Here is a 7,812-nt window from a genome sequence, read left to right on the forward strand (position 1 = left end):
TATCCATGCCCCAACTCATTATTCAGGCATCAAAATGAAAAATTAAAAAATTTATATAGTTGAAACTCTAGAATATCTTGAAAATCATTCAAATTTTTCAATTTATGGCTTTGCATATTTAAAATTTGAAACAAAATAATAAAAAATATTTTTTATTATTTGCTCTTTTTCAATCCAGGTCAAACTTCTTGGTTGACCACCACGTGTCACGTCATGATTGGTTAGATCTTTTGCATAGTCATCACCACTTCACCATTGCCCTAGAATGCCTTTCCATGTGTCACAATTTTGTAAGTTCGTAGGCTTAACCCTTAACTTTGGCTTAACCTCGAGGACTTGGTGATCAACTTGGGTTTGCAACTTTATAGCTCCTTGGCCTTAATCACAGTTAAGCCTAGTGATTATGAAAAATAGACCATTTTTCATGGTTGCATCACTTTTTCCATTTAAAATTTAATGGTTGCAATGCTGTGACTATGGTTAGTTAACCATTTTTGCACTGTTGTATGGTTACCACCTAACAACATAGTTTGTGCTGCGAGCTCACAAATTAGTGCCACATGTTACCTTAGGTGATGTTATCTCCCTCTACTTCAACCTATGGTTTGCTTCAAAATTTTGGTTTGGTCATTATCAACTGTCATTCGTCCATGGGCAGACCCCCCATGCGAGGTTGGGCTTCCAAAAGCTTGTATGTCTTTTATACACTTAGTAAGTGTGTGTTGGGATATTTAAAAAGTTAAAAACCCTCCTGCATAAGCAATGTGGGACAATATTTTCTCACTATTTTTTCCCTTTTCCTTTGTCATACATTTATGCCTTACATCTACTTCTTATTAAAACTAGGTTTCTATTTGTGCAACAATGGTGGATATGCCTATAATGGTTGGGGCAGGCTATTCACGGGTTACATCAAGGATGAAACTTGTCACCAGCATGAAGATAAAACCCTTGTAGCTAACCTCAAAAGTATGGGAAAGAAAGATAATGACTCAGATACATGCCACTACTATAGTTGATAGACTCCCTCCTCCTTGCAATACCCGAGATGACTGTCGTGTGAAATATTTAAAAAAAAAGTGTGATTAGACACTTTGTGATCACATTTTCCATCCATCTTTTCCAACAGCAATGAAGCATTCTCCAAGTATAATGATAAATCCTTAGATGAGATAGATCTAAGAAGCAAAAAATGATTCCTATTTTACAATTTATAGGTTAGTTGGCTTTTTATACTGGAAATGGTATATGCATTAAGGATGGGTCTTTCCTTTAATTCAAATGCAATGCACGAGGCTTCTGCTCATCCTTGCTCCCCTTCTCAAAAACTAGCGACACTTGACCCTCCGCTCCTCCATATATTTACTTGCATCAATGGTGTATATATTTACTTGACCCTCCCCTCCTCTATATATTTGACTGTCAAAGCTGCCTTTGTGAAACTGCCTGCAAGCAAACATGTCAAGAGATAATAAAACACGTTTGGTTTTGGCTTCAAAAAAAGTCAAACTAACACTTGGGGACTTGAAAATTGGGGAATTAGTTCATTATCATAAGGAAAGTATGAATCTATGATTAAGGCTCATGAAAAATAATAGGACACAATTGGAAAACGTTGAAAGTGGGGCACTTGGATTTGTAGAACTAGGAACATTGGCAGGGTATTGATTTTTGCAAATGGAATGGACCTGGAAAAGTATGTAGACAGATTCATTAAGACTTGTAAACCAGCACACTTAAAGTATTTTTAGAGTGGAAAAAATTGGTACAATCCACTTGTTTTAGACAATTATAGATTCAGTGTTATGACATCCCAAATAGGGGTACTAATCAATCTCCATTTCTTGACACCAACAAAACTTCAAAAATTACATTTGGAATCACATTTGAAAACTAGACAAATAGATTCATCATAGGCTCAAATCTAAAACATAGCAAGTCTCTAACCTTTAGAATGCAATGCAAAAGGAAATTTCTCATTTCAGTTAACTGGGTCAAAGATACAATTGGTCAAATAGGGCCTCCTAGAATTCTGAACAATTTATATCAGCATGACAATAGTAAACACCTGACTTTGAGAGATTCAAAACCTAGTAAAAATATATCAAAATGACTTGAAAATGAAAAATATAGGTTGTTTGATATGCATACTAAACACTCACAAAGCAGCAAGTCATGAAACATAATCGGGTGCAAGATATTCAATTGCAAGCTAGGCTTCCTGTTGCTGTTTGTCACTTAAGCAAAAAATGCAGATTTGAACATTGCTCAAAATGAAACTTCATAGAATGACTCAAAATGGAAATTTATCAATACAATACACATGCATATACTGAATTCAAAGTGTTAGAAACATTAAAAACCTCTTAGGACTCAAAAGGACATCTAGGTACACATGCATTAAATGCACTTATAGGGGCTCAAAATGACTCAAAAGCTTAGAATGGTACTCAAATCAGGAATGAAATTTTGAGTCCCAACATACAACATACCTATCCAACTTCCAAAACCTACCCAACAACATATAACACATGTACATAGTTATGATATCACACAACACCTCATCTTGGTAGCTTCCAATCTTGAACTTCACTAGGCATTGTTCATTGACCTTGACCTTGTGGTCATCCTACACCCAAAAAATATGGTATGGAGTAGGGTGTTTGTACCTCTTTAGTTTTAAATTTGTTACCATCTTTTTCAACACCATATTGTGAGTACTTCCACCATTAATGATCACATGACAACACCTATCTTCTCATTTTCACCTCACACAAAACAAACTCCTTCTTTGATTTGGTTCATTCTCACCACTCAATAGAAGTCTTCTATTAACTAGTACTTCTCCTCTTTACACATCTTCAAAATATGGTCATTTGACATCTTCATCAACATACACAACTCTAGCCTATCCTTCAATTCTTCTATTAGTCCTTCCTTGGTGTTGGAAACATTCAAATGTTCCATTCCCTTCTCCATAGTGAAAGCATTTTCCATGGAAACCTCCTCTTCCATATCCTCTTCCTCTTCCTCTTTGATCTTTATTATTTTGATCATGGAAATGATTTGAATTATTTTCCCCTAGTTTTGAATTCTACTGCTAGCCTCATCCTTGTTCTTCTAATCATCATTTTGGCCTCCATAAGTCTATTTGCTAGGTCTTCCACCATAACCTCTTCCACTATTCTTGCTATCAAAATTTTTGTTCATCTTTTCCTCAACTCTTAGGAAAAATTGGTATGCCTCTTCAATACTATTAATTTAAACAAGACTCAATTCCTTTTGAATACTTGGCCTCAATGCATTAAGGTAATGAGTAAATTTCTCCTTGTTAGCTTCTACATGGCCTATCTTGATGAGAAATTAGTAGAACTCCTTGATATAATCTTCAACAGATCTTCTTGCTTGTGTCAACCCTTGCATTTTCTTTAACATATGAAGATCATAATGTAGATGAATGAATTGCTGCCTCAATTTAGCTATCATCCAATCCCAACTTGTGATTTTTTCCTTCCCTCTTCTATTTCATCATAATTGAATGCCTACCACCAAATCTTCACATGACCCTTTAGTTTGGCCTTTACAAACTTAACCCTATCAGGGTCCTCAATAACTTCATACTCAAAGTATTCCTCCAATTCATTGATCGAATCGATCAACTCCTCTGGGTTAAGATTTCCCAAAAATGTGGGAATGTCAAACTTAGGTCTTTTTCCACTGTTAGAGATGGTCCTAAAAATCCTCTCTGCTTCTGGGTTCAGAACTTCCTATTCTTTAGCATTTTCTTCTTCTTCCTCTTCATGCTCACTTTCATCTCTCATGAAAAGATTTATTTTTTTGTGCATTTGTTGTTCTAATGCTTGCATACATCTCTGAAGGGCTCTAAAACCCTTTGGTGTAACACATGTGACTCTTCCACCATACTCTCTTTGTCAAGGCATTTTCACACTTTCATTTAAATCCTAGTGCAAATTGCCTCACAATCTTTGATTTTTCTACATGCTCAACCCAAACCACTATCCTAGTGCAACTACCTCATAGTCAGTGAAAGCTGATCCACAATTCTATATGACATCATATATGGTATATCTATTGGCAACTAGAACTACATATTACCCTAACCTCTACAAAAAGGGAAGCATGCAAGATGTAAATGCTTGGCCCCATGTAGTATATCCACAATTGGTGAAGAAGAAAATCTTAGAGTAGAGTGTGGGATACAGGGTGGTGAATGATGGCTTCATCTTTGTAATTGTTAGGTTCATTGAAGGGGATTATGCTAACAAAATGTCAGTAGAAGCAACTGCTAGGATCACAAAGATCAATACTTACTACATTCAGTTTAAAATATTCACATATCTTAAGGTAGCTGGTACTCTCAAAAATTTGAAGAAGCTACCAAGATATCCATCTAATAGGATAACCTTTCTAGAGATTGCATGCTAACTCACTTGTGTATATGACAAAGCGAGAAGACAACACAAGAAGATGGGGGTCTAGCCCATCACAATTAGTGCTTTTAGGTCAAACAAAAGCAAGATATTGTTGCTTTTGATTCTGAATGAGATCAATATCCCTTGGAAGAGTATAAACTCCCTTGAACCTATTTCAACAACATGAGGATGGTATAGCATTTGGTAGGGAAGCAATTTGTACATGAGGATGCATTAGAAGACCATTGGATGAATGCAATAGATGACTATGATATCTAGATAAGGTATTATTGTAGGATGACTCTATACCTAGCAAAAAAGGTGTTGAAAATAAAGATCCCTCTAAAGGCGGTAGAAAAATATTTAGAAGATGTCTTGGAACCTTTATACAATAGGGAAAATATCTATGAACAACCTATAATGAAAGTAGAGATAGGGAGGGATGAGAATGCATACATCAATCATCGGGCTATGCATATTGATGTAACACTAGTCTTTCTCCTACCCCAACTTACTCTAGGGTCTCCTTAGGTCTTTTTCTTGACCTAATAGAGTTCCTTACTACCTACTCTCTTTAGGAACTTATCTATGATGTCCTACACCATTCAACAAGTGAATACCAATTAGATAGAACAACAACTCCTTACACTACTTCCTTGGTTTGTATTAGTCCTAATTGTTCCTCTTTACCAACTCCACAATCTACATAACTCATTTAACTATGACCCCAAATGGAGATATAGCAATCTACGAAGCCATTAGGATCCTCTCCAAGACCTACAACCACACTTTGCATTGTAACCCTAATCGAGTTCCAAGAACCGCACCAATATGCTTCTAGATAGGGCTACAAACAATTAGCCCTATCCTTGATGAAAATATTGAATAACTTGCAAAATTTATTAATAAGGGGTTGAACTAACCTTTGATCTAGATACCCTTTTTAGAGAACTAAAGGATTCTTGAGGTCCTAGGCTTCCAAATAGTTCATACAATATGGCCTACAATTGTGCCTAAAAATTAGGGTTTAGGGACATGTAAGGCTTGTCCAAAAATATTGTCTTCTCCCCTCCAAGAAACTTTCACTAGGGTAAGAAATTCACCTCCAAAAAAGGATATAAATTATTAGCGAATCTTTCACTATTTTGAAAAAACAAAAATATTTCTAGTGGCAAATTTCTCAAAATTTTATTCTAAATATGATTAATATTGGCGATTATTTTTCAATAATTTTTTTTGTTTAAAATATTGATGAATCTCAATAATAATAGGAAGTTCATTAATCACCGTGGAATATTACAAATCAAAATTGAACATTTTTTTACCTCATGGAATATTATGAGGATCATTACATATACTTTAAATCTATAGTGAAAACTAAATATTAGAGATATATCCCTAATGTAACTAAATAATAATATTATGGTCATTTTGTATGGTTTAAACTTTTGGTTTCAGGTCCTTGTAAAACTTGGTTTAGATTTTTTTTTTAAACTTTAGGTTTTAGGTCCTTTTAAAACTTGGTAGTGCTTTAATGTTTATATTTGTATTTTGTAAAGGGTTTTGGGTCCCTTCAAAACTTTTTTTTATCATAATCTAAAACTAACAATTATGATAATTATTGGTCAATTGAATTTAATTTGTCCAAAAATATATTTTATCTAGGTGACTCATATCTGATCATGCAACAAATATTGTGGCGAATATTTGAATTAAAAAATTTGAATTAAATAAATTATTGAGCAATTTTAAATATTCTAGAACTAAATTTTATAAAACTATGGCAATTTAGGTTGTATCAAATATTAAGTTATTAGCCAAATTACTAGCCAAATTACTAGCCAAAAAATTCTAAAATTAGCCAACTTGTAAATATTAGCCACTAAAATATACCTTGAATTTAACCATTGCCTCCCATTGAAATTGGGACACAAAAACCCATGCTTCTACCACTTTCCAATCCTATATTGAAGCTATCAATGCTTTCAATCCTTCCTAAGACCCTTGCAACTTATTGTGATCCCTAGCCATGCAACTGTGGCTGGCCTAGAGAATCACCTTAAAATCACCATCTTTGTTTCCCAGGGCCCCTCCTTCACTATAAAAAGTGTACATGGAATCATCTTCCTAATCCAAAAATCTTGTGCAGATTCCACGATGGGAAGAGGCTCTATAATCCCATTCTTTATCAATTGCCTGGTTCAGAACAATAGACTAGCAGAACACAAAAGAATTTATACAACTAACTAGAAACCTACAAAAATAAAAAAACTAATACCACATAGAACTTTAAAAGGAATTAATATAACACTTCTATTGTTTAACATGATTCATCTAATCCATTAAAGCACTCAAAACTCATAAAATCAAGAACTGTAACTATTATTCTTGCTGAACAATCCATACACACAACATCCAAAATTCTTCCCACCCCTTGATCAAGTCAAGAATAGCCTTAAATACTTGTCTAAAATAAATTTTTTTTTTTTTAAGACCATTATCAAGCCCCCTAAATTAAGTTTCCATTATGCAACAAAAAATTGTCAATGTTGTCAATGACAACATTGACAATTTTTGAGCAACTTTTACATCTTTTTGAATTTTGCACTCAAACTTGTGCCAAAGGCCACCAAACTATACCAAAAGCCAAAAAGGTCTTAAAACATTTAAAAAGGACATTAAGTCTCTTTTTTGGTCATTATTCCATCAAAATCACATAAATACTCCATTTGGCCTAAAATGAGAATACTTGAAACTAAGAGCAACTAAGGCCTAGTAAGTCATCCTATACTTAACACACCTCAACTTAGGACCAAGATAGTCCCTTTATTTCTCTAGTGGTGTGGATAGTACTACTACAAGATAAAATAACTTAGGGAGCCTAGGTCTTCCATGATCCTTACCTAGGTGCCCCTACAAAAAACCCCCCACAAAGAAAAACTATGTCACTCTTGTGGATAAGAGGTCTTTAGAGTTGCCCATTTTGTTGAAGTCTGTCTCAATAATCCAAATGGCTTTTAAATCTAGTTTGTGCCTCCACTTGATGAGATGTTCCATATATACCTAATTCCTAGTATCTTTCTTGACTCTAGAGTCCAACACCTTTTCAACTTCCAACTTGGTTGGTAAAGGCACCACTGTAGGGTCCAGATTAGTACTGACTCCCTGGTTGTTATGAGTAATCTCAAGCAATGAAACTTTGAATTGAACCAAATATTACACATTGAAAATAGGAGAAATGCCCAAATATGTTGAAAAATCAAATTTATGTGCATTGGTTCCATATTTTTCTATAATTTTACAAGGTACCACTCTCTTCATCTATAGTTTGGTTGGTACACCTTTCTATAATTTTAATTTGTTCAAGTGCACCATAACA

Source organism: Cupressus sempervirens, chromosome 1 (genome assembly GCF_028749045.1).
Source record: "Cupressus sempervirens isolate cs-2001-9-10 chromosome 1, ASM2874904v1, whole genome shotgun sequence".
Taxonomy (NCBI): Eukaryota; Viridiplantae; Streptophyta; class Pinopsida; order Cupressales; family Cupressaceae; genus Cupressus; species Cupressus sempervirens.